The sequence below is a fragment of the Chinchilla lanigera genome, unplaced genomic scaffold (assembly GCF_000276665.1).
Source record: "Chinchilla lanigera isolate Chin_1 unplaced genomic scaffold, ChiLan1.0 scaffold00034, whole genome shotgun sequence".
NCBI classification, from domain to species: domain Eukaryota; kingdom Metazoa; phylum Chordata; class Mammalia; order Rodentia; family Chinchillidae; genus Chinchilla; species Chinchilla lanigera.
The window spans coordinates 9,768,164-9,786,115 of NW_004955435.1; the positions used below are offsets into that span (position 1 = coordinate 9,768,164).

The window sequence follows — 17,952 nt, forward strand, 5'->3', positions numbered from 1 at the left end:
AACTAGTCTGTTTCATGTACAGATTAACCCAGTGATCCTGCACTTGAAAGGGAATGCTCTAGGACTTAATTTATATTCAAGCTTCAGCGTCTTTTGGGGAAAGGATGGTAATCCATACAAATTGCTAACTGAAAAAATCACAAGCAGAAATGGAAATAACAAAACTGTCCCCAATTCAACTACGTTTAGAAATTAAATAAAAACTGGTTAAAATAAATATGCTTTTGTAAAATTAAAATTTATGACACAGGACAATACTTCCATTATGACAGAAATTTTTGGCTGTTAGATTAATATTTTTCTGATCATAGCCATTAAAATAAGAGATGCTGCTATTGAACCTTTGTAACTATGTTTATGTATATATTTAAAATGTACATAGTACTATTGTTACAGCATTCCTATAGGGAAATACAAATAATGGAAAATCAATAGTACTGTACCAATGTAATCTGAAAGAAATTACATGAAATTCACTCACTAGCTCTTGCATTCTGGACTCAAAAAAGGATGAAGAAAAGAGTGAGTTTAGGATATCCATACTTACATACATATGAGCTCCTATGAAATATAATTGTGGCTGTCCAGGCAGTTAAAATACTCATTTGAAGCTATGTGCTTTCCTATAAAACAGTTCCTGTAAATGCCAAGTTATTGTCTTCATCATTTCTGCGAGTTTAAAGCTAAACCGCACTGAACAATAAATGGTCGTTTTTCCTGGACAATGAGGAACATGCCACAATTTGTAAGTCATGTTATGTTTTCAGAGAAGTTCTGAATAATCCTTCTACAGATGCCACAAGTAATCTGTGTATAAACAAGAAACAGAGTAGGTCAGCATGTCACTATTCTATATCTATTAGATTAGATTCTATATCTATCTATTAGATTAACTATATCTATACTATTCCAGATATAGTTCTATATCTGGAAATCATTTGTCCCTATACAGCAGGCCTTTTCTAGAGCTTCTCATATTCATCCACTGAAGGGCATTGAGAGAAATATTGGGCAGAAATAAACAGAAATCCGGCCCAGTTACATTTGAAATGGAAAAGTATCTGGCTTTTTGACATTTTTATTGCTATGTATGAAGGGCAACCAAAAATTTGGTGAATTATTAAAAGTATGACAGTAAAAGACACATTGCTATTAATTTCCCCCAAATATTTCATGTCACTTTGAATACACCTACAGCATCATTCTTATAGTTCCGAAAGTTCTGAAAGTTCTGATGCAGTTGTGGAAGTTATCTTTACAAAGTGTAATAGAAATGTGAATTTCTTGTAGACATCTAATAAAATAAAATTACTTTATGAAATGATGATATGGATACTGATAGAATGACTATGGGATATTGCAAGATTCATCAGATCTCAGTGTTTTTTTCAGTAGGGAAAAATAGATTAAGAAATATATCTTTATACAAAATCAGAAAAATAGAATCATTCCCAGACATCACTTCTTTCTGTTACACTGAAGAATCTCTGATAAAAGTATTAAACTTATTTCCTTTTATTATTACCCTCTCTTTCATTTCTGACTTTGTGAACTGATACATAGAATTTTCTTTTGTTGAAATACTTCATGGCTATGGTTCATGCATCACTTATTAAATGCGAACAGCAATATTTACTGAGGTTCTATTTAAAATAATCATTAATCATTTTTAAATTTTATGTTAAAATCTTTAATTTTATAGACGGTGTAATGTCAAGCTTTATATATGTTTTATCTGTATTTTAGATGTTATACTTTACTTACCATTCAAGATTTATAGGAAAAAATCGTTTGCTCTCCACATGATAAGCAGAATAATAAAAAGTAATATTTGTATGTTTCTAAAACTGGCCATTGGTCCTTGTATCTCAGGGTCAAGAAAACAAAGACACTTATTATGGCATAGCCTTTTGATAGGAATAGTTTAATTATTCTTTTAATATTTATATTTTGATACCTCATTATGAGCTGCTCATGCAAATATTGTTACAGAAATCAATGAGCTAGGAGTATTTATTCCATATTCTATTTGGTGAAAAAGTTGATTTGGCTAATGTTCTTCCTACCTTATTTTGCTGTGCGGGACACGCACACACACACACATATCAATGGAAAAGTAGAATTGAAGGCCTACTTATGTAAATTATTCCATCTAAAATTTTTCAGAAGCACAATTTAGACTATGTTGGATGAATTGTGCTGTCTTTGAAAACTACTGTTATTTTCTTTGCAGCATAAACTCCCTCAGTGTGGGGCATGTGACCATTTCATTATGTTACAATTGTTGTCTACTGCTCTGAAGATTCCTGCTATCTGTGTCAGTGGGTCCACAAGTATCTCTCACTCTGAGAATAAGTTCAGTTCCCCTTGAGAACCTCCCACTTTCCTCTCGCCCTCATACTTTGTGCAAACTCCCACGTCCTCAGAAAACCAGTCTTTTTCAATTGCTCTGGAGGCAATCACTTCTCTCAGATTAAAGCCTAGACTCTTAAAATTCTTTTTTGAAACCTGTGTACTGGTGCATGCCTGAAATCCCAGCAGTTAAGAAAACTGAGACAGTGGAACTGTCCTGAACTGAAGACCAGTTTAGTCTACCAGGTGAGAGCCTGTATCAAAAAACCAAACCCAAAGTTCTATGTCTTTATAACTCCCAGTGTAGAACTAAGACTTCAAACCTTTCAGATGGGCATCTTGTCTGCTATAATTTGTGACCATCAAGAAGAAAATCTAAAATTAAAATCTTTACAAAATTAATATGAAATTCCCTAATTGTACAATTATAGAAATATTTGAAGGATGTAAATTTCTGAAATCATCTCAGTAAAAAAAGAAAAAAATGTGAATCTTACTTTGCTTAAAAATATAAATCCTGCAAATCTTTTAAAATGAATAAGGAATATATGAAGTAGATCAAAAATGTAAGTGAAATTTATAACTTCTTAAAATAAGGTTTATAAACACACACAAATGTGGATGTAGTTAGCTTTATATGTAGTATTATTTATGTATATGCATTATTCTGTACTTGTATATTGCATATACATTCTATTGTATATTTCATATTTTTATAAGAAATCTAATTATTACATCTAAATCTCATTATTTATTAAGAATAAGCAAACAACCAAAATTTTCATTGTTCCCCATTATATTTCAGAAAGGAATGTAAGGTCATATAATAAAACAGATTAACCAATCAGCTGCTTTATTTTATGTAATTCTACCTTTCTCATCATATTTCATATTCTATATGGACATTATGAGTGATTTACTCAGAATTTTTGCATAGACTTAGTATGATTTCTGAGTCTACAAAGTACTCAGCAAGTCATTCAGTAAATGAATGTTAAAATGAATAAATATAGTTATGTTTGTAAAAGGAAATATAATCAATACACATTCCAAGTACACACATGAAATCCAAAATGAACTAAATGTTGGTTTTATGGTGTTATGTTAATGGATATATTGATGCATTTTCTTATTATTTCTTCAAAATTTAATATTGAAAATATTATTTTTAAAATTTACTTATAAACAGAAAACTATTCCAAAATTTTAGAAACATTTTTTCCAAAAGTCATGAGAAATAAGGTTTTGGTGTTATTTTTTACTAAAGTGAGATAACTAACCTGGAACTTTTACAATGGACGTGGACATGGCATAAGAGAAGGTGTTTGCCTGTATAATTTCTATCAGTCTGTGGGGTTTAGGGAAGGTAAACAAAAGGTAACATATTTGTTTGCTTGCTCATGTTTATGGAATTCATAGTAAATTAACTTTTATTGCAATACCGTATAAGACTCTGTTGGCTTAAAAAGAATAAAAGGAGAAATAAACTCAAATTCTGGATAGTTTTATACATATTCCTAATCATTAAAAATATCTCAAAAGGATTTTCACTAATTTTGCATGAGAAAAACAACTTATTTTTATTATTTATTTTCCAAGTTCTCAATAAACTAAGGATAATTGAAGGCAATTTTATCTATTAGCTAGGGATTAAATTATAGATTAAAACTGAGGCAAATAAGATTATCAGTGACTGTGTATAGGGGCTGGGGATTTAGCTCAGTGGCACAGTGCCTGGCTGGCAAGTGCAAGGTCGTGAGTTCGATTCCTAGTATTGGAAAAACAAACAAACAAAAAATCAATTAATGTATATATTTTAACAAATATTTTTATAAACTTTATATAATTTAATACTGACCTATGATGAGTGTCCAGTGTTCCAAATAATGATTTTGACCTCTTTGTTGCAAAAGGAAATGTATTTGTGTAAGTAATCATTTCACAACAGTATTTTAAAATTCATCAAATTGCTTAATTTTTGCAATGATTATAAAGGTGAAAAATGGTCCCAGGGTAGATAAGTCTTTGAGAGAATTAAACTTAATATTGAAATTTCTATCTAAGACATTATAAGTGTATATATCCTCGGGAATTTCAATGGCTAATAATATGCCATTGACATTCAAGAACTGATATGTAATTTGTGTGATGAGTTTAACAATTTTCTTTGAAGTACATAACTATGGCATTTTTAAGCCATTACATAACACAAGGAACAGAGTAACATAAAATTACCTAAATGGTTTTATTGGGAAGATTATATTCTAAACAGTGTATTTTTAAAACTCTAATCCTCTGAAATCAGACTTCTACAATTTGGTCTAGACAAGTAAAATTCTAATAAACCAGGATTCCCCCCAGTTATAATATGGCAATTTTCTCTTTAAAATTAAAAAGAAATGTCAGCTTGATTGAGTTCAGAGACACCTGCCAGGTGGGTAAATGGTGTGCCTGTTTCCACAGAGGATGGGCATAGAAGTCACCAAAATGAGGAAGAAAGACTCACCCCAGGTGTAGGTAGCCTGGATGGAATCCAGGAAAGGAATGAAACCGGTATGCATCTTGAAAAACTCCTTTCTGCTTAACTCTTTGAGTCTTTGCTACTGCTTCCTATGGACATCAGAACATAATTTTTTTTTTAGCCTTCCAACAAATTCAGAACAGAGTCACTGCAAGAAGTGCCCAGGCCTTTGATCTCAGACTAGATCTCTACACTTGATCTCTCTTGTCTGTGGCTACCTGGTCCTTGGACTGAGCAGTTACTGGATCCTTCAGCTCTGCAGTAGGCTAGAGGTTAAACATAACCACCATGGACACTCCTGCCTCTGATCCTGTAGTCTACCTAAACCACTTGCATAACTACATGCATGTACATTTAATATTTATTAAGTATAAATATTAACTACACAATAATTTCTGTTCCTCTAGAGAGAAGCCTAATCCTAAGCAATATACCAGGACAAAGAACCAAGCTCAAAAGAAAATATTGACAAATATATGAAATTGTATGGAACCCTGCCATATGTTTTTTCATAACACCAACTAGTGCAGCATTATTTCGTGTAAAGAAACATATACAATATAGAGTATTTCAATTGTCTTCAGGAAAGGAAACATTCTTTAAAAACATTTTATAAATACTGTAGATATATTTAATTTTTCTAGTAACATCTTTTCAAATTACAACAGACAAGTAAAATGAAGGTCTGTGGTAAAAATACTCTGTAGAACAATACAAAGTACACAGTTTAACTGCAAAAAGTTGAAGCTAAAGGAAAATATGTAATGAATCAGCAACATTAAAGTATGATTCTTAGTGAAACTCAAATAGACTTTTAAGTACATATTTTTGGCTTTAATTAGAATTTCCCATCTGAATGATGACAAATTACATACTTCAGTCATTTAATGAAGTTTCATTGAATTGTAAAAACCTTTCTTCCAGAAAGTAATGATTATAGAAGAATAAGTTAATTCTAGATTTATAAAAAAGTAAATGTGCAGTGCATATGTATCACTACATGTCATTTTATTCATGACTTTAATCTATAATTCCTTGTATATTGTGGAGACTTTCCCAAGTTTTATTTTCTATCAAGTGGTTATTCCCATTATCCTATATAACATCTATGGGTGATTAGTTTAGAAATGATAAAAAAGTAAAGTATTACAATATAATATTATATTCTACCAAAGCAATGTGGTTCTTATCAAATGATTCACAAATGATATTAAAATATTCATTTTCTTTGTAATAAGAATACTTTGGGGGCTGGGGATTTAGCTCAGTAGCAAAAGCGCCTGCCTGGCAAGCCCAAGGTCATGAGTTCGGTTCCCAGTACCGGAGAATAAACCAAAAAAAAAAAAGAATACTTTCAAGTGTTTGTTTTTCTTTAAATGCTCATTAGTGCTATTGTTTTTTGCAGTGCTGGGAATTAAACCCAGAACCTTGTTTATGGTATGCACCCAAGCTATCACTGAAACACACTAATATTATATGATATATCATCAAAAATCTAATATATATTCAATACTGAAAGTAACATTTCAAAAATGAGTATGATTACTGAGAGGGTAAATGTGATGACTACATTTAGGTATGACTTTGTCAGTAATACCGTGACCAAATTAGTTCATCCTGTTTATTCTTTGCTGAAATTTATCTCTCTTGCTCATCACTAAAGACTCTCAATTTGATGTTTTCAATCAAATCTTACTTTAGATTTTTTAGAAACTTTATTTTATATGCCAATATTGGAAATATCCAACACATACTATATATTTGCACTTTTAGATCACAATGGCACCTCATAATCATTTCTCCACAGTTCTGCCAGTACACGGTTCAGGTCATTCCAGAAGCTGTCTCTGTAGAAGTCTATGTGTGCTGGCTAGACATTCCAAGTTCTTTTTGCTTCCAGCCAAAGTTTAGACTTACATATGCTGGCTCTGTTATGATCATTATAGCTGTATGATTAATTTTAGGATATGAGAGTGCAAATTTGAGTTTGAGCATGCACTTACTTTCAAAAAAATTTATACATCCTCTATTTCTAGGAAACTAGCAATGACTGAGACTGTACTTACTATATCATTCTGACACAGTTATTTTCTATTCATATTGGATTAGCTAATAAGAAATTTAATTTGTACTATAGAGCCATTGATAATTTGAAATCTTTTGGTACTATAGTGTAACTCAGTCCTTCCTTAGTAATATAAAATCAGTACCTGATAAAAGATGCTGCTATAACAAGATCAATGGCTTACCTCAGGGCAAAAAAGCAAAAGCTACACGCGCAGGACTGAAGAACAGAATTGATGCAATGCAGCAGCACAACGTATGAGAAACCGTTGTCTAATACAGTGTTAGAAGAAAACAATGTACCTCTCAAATTATACTTCTAAAAGAAAAAGGAGAAAAGTAGAATGTTAGCAGCTTTAGCTCGTTATAATTGATTACATTTCACAAACTGCTTCAAGGAACAGATGCTAATCATGAAATCATTGGCTGCTGTTATAAAAGGGAATGAGAAAGATCCCACACTTTGGTAACTCTCTGGATTGAAAGAGGAAAATACTTGTCATTTTTAATATCTGAGACATAACACTAAGAAGATTTTAGACAATGAAATTTGCGTAAAAGTTATCTATTTCCATGGATGCAATCAGAATTGTAATATTTATGCTCCTACACTTCTTGCTGAGAACTCTTTTTTGAGGTAATGCCCAATAAATTTTCTCAAATGCAGGATGTATTGCTCTCCTTCTGAATATTGCAAGGCTCAAAGCAGGAGTTCTTTCCACAATATACAGAAACATATTTCTAAAAACTGAGCATCAAAAAATAAAGTAAAGCTCTTTGTGAAATTATTGCTACGTGCCATTCACTTGAAGCTAGAAGTAGACAACAAAATAAAAAGATAATGAAAAAATATAAGTACAAATTAAAAGTTTGTATTTTTTCTAATGTAGAGTGGCAATACATACACTCTTTTGGGCATGAAGTATGACCTAGAATTCAAGTACAGAGCAGAACCAGTGACTATGGCTTAGTGCAGGAATTAATGAAACTCCTGGCTCTTTCCCTTAAAGAGAAAAGAACAGTATTTGACCTTGGGAAAAAGAGTTGGTGCATTTATGATAGCCAGAGGGCGAAAGTAATTTGTGCTACATACCAAATGTATTCATTCCTTTCCCTTTTGGAGGAAACTGATAAGATTTCACTACTGACGATTTTTGTAGTTGTGTGGTATTATTTCATTCTTCTGACCAATGAGTGAAAATCAGGAGCGGTGCATGACATTTCCACGCCGGACGTTAATTTGACAGTTCGAAACTTAGAAATCACTCATTGCGAACAGCACACAACAATGTATAATAGAGGGTTATCCATCAGTCCATGTCTTGGGTAAGTGCCGTTTTCTCGCTCATTATTAACTTTCAATGGAAATGTCATATAAGGAAGAAATATATTGTTGTAGTTTAATATCACTGAAATTTGGAGATATGCAGGACTGAAGCATGGGCAAATCCTTGACAGTAAGGATGTTCGATTGATACATTTATAACACTAGTGAAATCAGTCCCTCCAAGGCTCAAGAAGACTGAGAATTAGTGCCTTGTGTTACAGGACACAGAGTAGAGGAAATGCACTAGGAGACCCAGGTGCCTTATGTTTTGTTCCCACAAACACTGGTCTAATGGTGGATCATGGTGGAAAAGTCAGATGTTTCTACAGGTATTACTGTGAAAAAAAGCTATAGTAAGTCTGTAATTTACTGACTGGGGGGAAGAGGATCCTTTATTATTTTCGATATGATTACATTGATTTGTACCAGCCACAAGTTCACTTACTAAAACACTCTCCTACTCTTCACGTATAACTTTGAAAAGTTATAAATATTAAAAGGAATTTAAATCAGCTAACAGGAAACAATTGTTTGACCAAATTAAAATAGCATTTCCATTCATAGCGATATTCCACTTTATTACAACAAATATATAAATAATATACAATTTTTTAAAAGTTTGAATTTGATTGAAAAGCCATCTCGATTCCAGTTTCATCCTTGACTGGGCTTAAAAAGTGAAGTGACAGGAATTTTCAATTGTTTTGCAGGAGGAAGGATAATATCCTGGACCATTTTGGACAATGTCTAAAGAACAAAATTATATTAATTTTTCCAATATTTTGGCTTGAAGAAACATAATATATTGTTACACCACAGTCCACAGTACTGCACCCATTTTGGCTTACAATGCTCACAACCTTCCAGACCATCAGAACTATAACATGGCTGACAGAAGTAGTGGAGGAGTTCTCTTAGCTGAAGATACTTTTAAGTCATTCTTTTCAAAAATAGTTTATAAACACTCTTTCTGTTGAAATAGCTCCAAGAGCATGATATTACTACTTTATTTGACTTGGATTAAGGGCATTACAAAAAAAATATTTTAAGTCAATTTTCATAGCATTGTAATATTATTCTTAGATAACTTGAATTATTAGTCACTTCTGTCCATGGCACAAAATATCCAACTTAAAAGGGGAGAAGTTTCTGGTATCTTTCCAAAGATTTGATTCATGCCCGGTGGAAAGTACAAATGGCATGGTCGAAAGGTATGTCAAGAAAAGCTGGGGCTGGGGATTTAGCTCAGCGGCACAGCGCATGCCTGGCAAGAGGAAGGTCACAAGTTCGATTCCCGGTATGGGAAAAAAACAAAAAAATTTTTAAAAAAATTTAAAAAAAAAAGAAAAGAAAAGAAAAGCTGCTCAACCCTTGGCAACCAGGAAGCAGATAAAGAAGGGTTACCCTGGGAAGAAAAATTCACCCTTCCAGAGCACGACCTCAGGGACCGACTCCTCGGACGAGACCACACCTGGTAACAGCACTTTCAGCCAGGAACTCATCCATGGATTGATTCACTGATAGGTATAGTGCGTCTTGATCCAGTTACTCTCATATGTTCAGAAAGCCACACTTCTAAACGTCTGAGACATTTTGGGGTAATTGTAGAACTAAACTGTAACATTTGAAGTTCCATTTTCACAGGAATCAGCCACACTTGGCAAGTAGAGCAAAAGCTCTGAAGAGTCAAGAGATTTCTTCATGTCCAGTGTTGGCGGAGAGTTTGAATGATGATAGTCAGTGAAGGGGAATTTCCTACCAGGAGGGTAGTAACTTGTACACCGTGCCAAGATTTCTGTTTCTTAGGTTTTGTAAACATATACATGCATATATCCTCTCAGGCTATAAAATGATAAAATTCAAAACAAAAATGATAAAGGCATAATACCTGTGAGTATTTAGAGTTGACAGTCATTTGACTGTAGGGGAAAATAGTTTTGGTACTTGCAATGACTTAAAAGTCTAAAGACCAAGTACTGCACATGTGAAGCTTACTTAACTTTTAACAACAAAACAAAGTGAAAACACTGGACAGCAGGACAGTCTCAAGAGTCAAGGTTCCTCTTCAGAGAAACTGAAATGTTCAGTTTAGCCTTGAAATGATTTGGCTTTTAACACAAAGATGAAATATAACCTTTGATTTCTAAATCTCACATCTACCCAGATACAAAGTTAATGTGTTGAACTACTTGAGCAAATACTGTGGAATAAATGTCACTTTATATAATTGCATTTAGTATGTATAAATGGCATTTATATGCTCGTAAATTATACTTTTATGTTTTTAATTAAGTTGAACACATTCAGAGACATTGATAAAAGGATGTGATAATCATTTCCAAAATTCAGCATATAAAACTTAGTTTTTCTACAAAATTACCTCTGTGCTTATGTGAAGGAATAAATCTATAGAACAAATATGTCTTACTCTTTGTATGCAAATATATGTATATATATACACATATAATATCAAGTTTGTATATTTTATTCAGGAAGGTGGGCTGTTGTATACACACGGCAGTTGGTCTTTGCCTGAAGAAGATTTCCTACAACATTCTTCCTATAATTTAATATGACTTTTTAAAGCATAGAATCATTACTTTTAAAATTCTTTGATAATTTGAAAATTTAAGTATATTATCTTTTTGGAGGGCTCAGATAGTACCAAAATACTTTATCCATTCATTCAAAAGCTTCTCACTGAGAGATAATCATTGTGCTTCAATCTAGAAAAATCATTCCTAATAAGAAGTACATGGAACCTGCACTATTAGAATTCAAGGACTACTAGAGATGATAGGAAACAATCACAGAACTATATATTCACTTATGATTTACTTTTAAAGACTTACTAGAAGAACCTAGAAGTTAGTTAGAGATTTCTTGAGGGAAATTTCTCCTACACTGAGCAAGCTGACCATGGATTCTTTCAGCAAAGAATATGGCATTTGCCAGCAAAAGAACATTATGCATAGAAAGAGCACTTGTAGAAAGAACATTAAAATATATGCAGAGTCAAGAAAACAATCGGCTTGAATCTGCAGAAAGGCAGGTGGCAAGTCAGATAGAACCTTGATTCAAAACAAAACTTCATACTCAAATATCCACACACCCAAATATAATAAAAGGTGAGGATGCCCATCAGCCAAAACCTGCACTGCTGCCAAGGCTGACATTATCCAAAAAAAAAAAATCTCCTTTTATTTATTTATTTTTTATTTTAAAGGTAAAAGAATGAAAACTGTGTTGGTTACTTTTCTCTTGTTACTGGGACAAAATAGCCGACACCCAAAATTAAGGAAGGAAAGGTTTGTTTTGCTTACAGTTTGTGGAGTTTTCAGTCCATACTTGGCAGGTTACAAGGCAGACTGGCACATGGCAGAGGGCTACAGCTCATGCGGCAGAACACAGCAAAAGCAACAAGCACACCAGGGAGGAATGGCCACAAGCAGCCTCTTCCTCTCCCTTACATATGCAAACTATGCACCCCAGGGCAGGTGTAGCTCTCACACCCATAATCAAACTCTAAAAGCCTGCCCCATGACCGCATGAGGCTTTGGGGGGACACCCAGACACAAACCATAACAAAAACTTATTAACAAACACACATACATTCACAAAAACAATACAGACTCTACAGAATTTCAGGAAATTAGCAATAGTTGTTGTATTGCATATTAGTATCTTCAAATTGGTTAGTCAGATAAACAGCAATTAAATGAATCATGACAATGTTATTAGAGAAATATCTCTTTGTCTTATTAGTAGAGTTGGTTGAAAAATAAATGGGATTTACAGCTAGCTACTCCAGAGAAATTGAGGGTCCTTCCCTTCCTTTATGTTAGGAATAGGAAAAAAATTACATTGAAAAATATCTCTTAAAAATACAATACTGGATCCCTTGCCATCCCACCATGGCCCATATCCATGCTACTAACGAAACAGGAAGAGCTAGAGATTTGTCTCTCTTCAGAGCAGGTTGTCTTTGACTTTCCTTAAACACTGGGGAAAGCATAAAAAGCAGACTGAATGCTAAGTTCCTGTTTAAGTGTCTCTTTTTGGTTGATCTCAGTTTAATTTAGCAGGACAGTGGGGCAGCCACACAGAATCTATACTCACGAACTGGTAAAGCAGTGACTCCTTATTCCCAGATACCAATCTCCACTCTTGTTTCTTCACACAGAGCTCAAGCAGGAGAAAGCTGAAGGTGGGGTTTTCCTCTATGTGAAAGTTAAATTTCTCATCTTGACATTAAGAAAGAGAAATGCCTAACACATGCGGATTCAATGGAATTGTATATATATATATATATTCCAATTTCTTCTGCTGGATGATAGCCTTGTGTGTGATTTTCTTGTTAACAATCTGCTCCACTCTCACTTAGAATAATCACAAGTGTGATATGAGAATTAAAAGAAATATCTGTAGCCAGACACTTACACTTAGACTCAAGAAAACATCTGTCTCTGAATTCTCTCAAGGAAGACTTTAAATCTACTTGTAAATTAATTCTGTGTTACCTAAAAATCAGTATTTTCCAAAGTCTATATTAAATATTTTCTCAATATTAATTGCACCTCAACAATGAATTAGAATCTAATTTGTGTTGTTTTATTCTTCAGATGTGCACGATGCTCAATGAATATGTTCTATATATTTCCAAATCTGTGTGAGTCTTGCATATAAGACCATACATGCTCCAAGTCATCTTTCATATCGGTAGATACTCCTAGTTTGTATCATGTGGAGTATAGAAAGCTACATAGACCTCTTAACATTACTTCAGATCTTCATAAAAGAATGTATCAGTATGAATACCGTATCTGGGATACCCACAATATCCTTTATCCCCTGAATATTAGCTATCCAAAGAAAAAAAGACAGTCGAGAAGCAGAAAGTCTAAATGTAGAGATCTACGGGTTTCACATGTATGAGTTGTTTTTTGTTTTTTGTTTTTTTGGTTTTGTTTCTCTTGGTTTTTCTCCGGTACCAGGAACCGAACTCACGACCTTGCGCTTGCCAGGCAGGCGATTTGCCGCTGAGCTAAATCCCCAGCCCTGTATGAGTTGTTTTAAGAAGGCTTAAGAGACTGAAAACCAGTGAGAGCAACAGGAAGAGGATTCTATAATACATGGCTTCATCAAGTCATTTATATAACATAATTAATGCTATAATTTTATGGTCAAAGCTTGTTCAAGAAATAGCACATCTAGTACTAAAGAAATTCAAATGGTACTAGAGCCAGCAAAGTGATTCATCTAGCATTTTTCTATAAGTGAATTATGATTGTATGGCATAAAATTGAACAATGATTCACTTTTACAATAAATTATTAAAGAGCATGCTAGATGGTCTGGTATGTGAACTGGATATTGAAAAAATGAGTGATTATCCATTAAGTAAACAACAAATCAATCAGCATTTCTAGAATAATATTGAGGGCCACACACCGGCCTCACTCTTTTACTTTCAAAGTTTATGAAAGGAATATTTTTACCTACATACTTTCTGTAGATTAAAAAGTAAATTAACTTTTCTCAAACGTTATGTGGTCAGGTACAAATGCTGAAAGGCATTGTGTCATTGAAAGTCTGTAATCTTTTAAATGTTTAAAATAGTATTAGGTGGTCAGGTACAAAACATTGAAAGGCATTGTGTCATTGAAAGTCCATAACCTTTTAAATGTTTAAAATAATATTATATTCTACTAAGGATCTATTACTCTAGACTGACTATAGCACATCTTTAATGAAAATTAAGCAAAATTAAAAAATAATTTCCTTATTTCCTAGTTATTATGGAAATAAGAGTTATACTTTAATTATTAGTAATCTGAGAATCATGGTACAAAATAAAAGAAAAATGTTGAAAATAAAGTTGGACACAAAAAAGCAACTTCTCCATGCTGGTAGCATATTTGAGAATAATGCTAAAATATGAGCTGGGTGATCCCCTCAGATCTCACAAAGATAGCTCCATGACTTATTACATTTGGGGTTGGAAAAGGTTATTTATTCTCAATCTCCCTCCACTTCTTCATCTCCAAAATGGTAATAATGACTACATTTAACCTACAGGGTTTTGGTAAAGAGCAGTACATCAGTCCGAAAACAATTTTTGGTGTGGTGCATGAAACTTTGTAAGCATTCATTAAATGTCAGCTAAATGATGCTTATGGTTATGATGAAGTACTTTTGAAACACTAGCATATAGAGTATTATTTGTGCCTTTAAAGAATAAGTTTTAAGTAGTTTTCTTAAGAGTATTTCATTCCACAATCACAACTTTTCTTTCTCTTCCTACCATTGGCACTCTTAAACTCACTGCATTTCAGGTGTCTCCCTGGATCTACCATTGTTTTGGTAACAATCACACACTGCATATGCTTTGTCTCAACGTAATCCTGAGCTCACAGAATATGGGTTCTATGCCTCATACTGTAAACATGAATCATAGCTCTCATTTAATAGGTCTTTAATAACAATGCAGAAGTATAAAATAATCTTAATGTATATGTAGAATGTCTGTAATAGCCAGGTCTTCATTGCTGTGGCAAAATAATTAAGAAGATCAACCTAAAGGAGAAAAGATTTATTTTCCCTTATGGTTTCAAACATTGTGATCCATGGACAGCTGGATCCATGGCTTTAGACTTGAGCGGATGCCAAGAATCATGGTGGAAGCATGTGGTAGAGGAGTCTTCTCACCTCATGGAAGACAGGAAACAGAGAAAGCAAGAGAGAGGGAAGAAGAGAGAGAGGAAGGGAGAGAGAGAGAGAGAGAAAGAAAGATAAAGGAAGAGAGAAAGAGGGAGAGAGAGGGAGAGAGAGGGAGAGATCCCCAGGGCCCATTTGCTTCACTGCACACTTCCTGTTTCTATCACTTTCCAGCAGTGCTCAGATTTTGAAGCCATCAATGAATTAACCTAGTAATGGGGTCAGAACCCTCACGATCCCATCAGCACTCAAAAGTCCCACTTCAGAAATGTCTGCACTGTGGACCAACCTTCAATACAAGAGACTTGTGGAACAATACAAATCAAAACTATGACAATGCTTTATTCATTTCAGGCCACTTCAAGTGATGAAAAAGATGCAAAAAATAAACAATGTTTGTAACTTGCCTGTACTTCATACATCTGGAAAAATCAGGCCAACGGATACTTATTTTGAAATACCACAGAATTTAAGCCCTCAATAAATAGAATTTCAGAAATGCTAACTGGGTACAGAGAAGAAAGGGTATAACTTAGAAACAAAATCTGCAACTGAGGTTAATCGTGACTTGTGAAGAGCTGTTCCATAAGGAAATGTCCTCCTCATGCTATTTTATATTATCTATTCAGGATGTAGGAGCTGTGAGTTTTAAGTCAGGTCAAAAAGGAAAAAGAAAAAAAAAAAAGATTTCTTAAAAGAAAGAATCTAGGCCACATTTTGGCTTCAAAAGCTTCTTTGCTCATTTGTTTGATTGTTGTCCCAAATCTAAAAAGTCAAATTTCAAATAACATAGTTTTTCTTTGTGTCGGTTTTGAGTCTACAAAGCAGAACACAAAACAGTAAATGCTCAAGTTTGTCTTTAAATCTCTCATATCTCCATTGGTTTTGTTTTCTTCCTCTGTTTTGCATTTTTTTCTGGCACATAACCATGGATTAAAGCAATGTGTTCAGCGGAAGTTTAATAATTTTGCAGACCAAATTATAATTAGATCATTTATTCAACAATTACTTACTGATTCTATTTTCAATCATGATGTGAGACTTGAGGATAGGGGTAAACTTTATTGTATCTTAAGTAAATGGATAGTGCTTTAACTCAATGGAAAGGGACCCTGAATATATGTGATGAATTTCAATGAATTAATGAAACGCTATTTGATGTCCTCTTTGATGTTACAGAAGTAAAGATTAAAATACATAAGACTTAAGGACAATTTATTAAGTGAAAAAGGTTTTATTTGAACTCACTGCTTTTCAATTGGTTTGTTTGGTTTTTTTTTGTTTTTTTTTCTTTTTGTTTTTTTTGGTTTTTCTCCGGTACCGGTAACCGAACTCACAACCTTGCGCTTGCCAGGCAGGCGCTTTGCCGCTGAGCTAAATCCCCAGCCCCTGCTTTTTCATTGGTAAAGGTATGGTAATTCTAAACTAAAATTTAAAAATATTATAAGACACAAAATAGAGCATAAAGCATAAACTCTGCGAAGAGCTTACAATTTCCTCAGAGGCAATGCAGAGACATGTGACATCAAATGATAATTTAGGAGAGATTTAAAATCTCCTCAATAAGAAATGCATAGAAATTGAGTTCTTTGTGAATAAAACAAAACTTCTGTTTTCTTTTTAAAAGCCTTGAAAGCCATATGCAGACACAATGGAACAATAAAGTCTTCTTTGATTAACTGGGCAATGCAACCAAATCTCAGACTGAAGAACACATGAAATGATCTGGTTGTTATTCGAAAGCAAAGAATCAGTCAAGGTTTAAAAACAGATTGACTGCGAAGCTCAAATTTATTTGCCAGTCTTCATTTCTGCATTGATAAGCTCTGTTTTGCTGAAAGTATAGAAGATGACAGATATAATACAAACACACATATACATGTACATGAAACATTTTTCCAGATGTATAAAATCTAAAACATTGATTCTTAGGTTTAAAAAGACGTGAGGAAAGAGACTGGAAGTGCTTGGATTTCAATGCTGTTTATGTTTTTAGCTAAGAGGCCCTGACTTAAAGTTTTTGGAAGAAATTTGCATGAAGATTTGTTTCAGCATTTGAGAAATAGGCATAATAAAAGAATCTGCCTCACTGAATTGTTGGAAGTGCTAAAAGAAATTATCTAAATGTAAAGTTTGGTATCATGCCTGAAATATAGCAGTTAGTAGGCAAGAGTTACTGATTAATGTAGTCATTATTATGACGATTATTTATGAAACAAAATAGATCCTCACTTACCTACAACCAAAGTTGGACAATTTTAAGTTTCACACTCTACTAAATCCCTAATTGATGTCATGGATCAACAGTCCTTTGAATCCAAGATTCTTGATATAATATTCTCAACTGATGTTTGAATGTAGTTTATCATAGTCCAGAAACTTCTGCTAAATACCAAATTTAAAGACATATTTCCTCCAGTACGTGTTCATGAACAAATACAAACAGAAACCGCAATAGACAGGTAAGATAACTCTAATATCAAAATCATTTCAATGTGAATAGAAAAAAACACAACATACACTGTTCACTGTCTCATAGCACATGCCATGTATAATTGGTGTGCAGAATCAACTACTTTTCTACACAATGCAATGAATTTTAAATTCCATAATAGTTGCCTCTATTTCTACTTTCTGAAAAGATTTGTTTTGATCAATTTAAATATGACCATATCTTACCTATTGCAGAACTTCTCTTATTCTTGAGAAAAATTGAGAATTTCCATAATGGTGATCTATACTTGGTCTGTTTCATCAGATTGTAGATTCTTTAAAAGCATAACCCCTTAAAAATCAATAATATGGCTTTTAGTTTCATTATAGGATATTTTAGGAATTACAAAGATAAATTTAGAAACTTGATAAAACTTGAACTACTGTTCGTGTTAGTCAAAAATACAAGAAGTAGTAATATCCGTTGTTCTAATGTTTATATTTTCTTAGAGTGAAATAGCCACTCCAGCCTTTTTAA

The 17,952-nt window shown here is 33.3% G+C and overlaps 1 long non-coding RNA gene across 1 annotated transcript in view; it reads right to left on the reverse strand.

Annotated features, from left to right (window-relative positions):
• Positions 1–251: 251 nt before the first annotated feature.
• LOC102015044 overlaps positions 252–17,952 on the reverse strand; it is a 26,593-nt gene continuing 8,892 nt past the window's right edge. The window contains exons 2-5 of the long non-coding RNA XR_261676.2: positions 17,661–17,766; positions 7,123–7,256; positions 4,859–4,962; positions 252–807 (exon numbers count right to left, since the gene is read on the reverse strand). This is a non-coding gene — a long non-coding RNA (uncharacterized LOC102015044). The remainder of the gene's footprint in view (positions 808–4,858; positions 4,963–7,122; positions 7,257–17,660; positions 17,767–17,952) is intronic.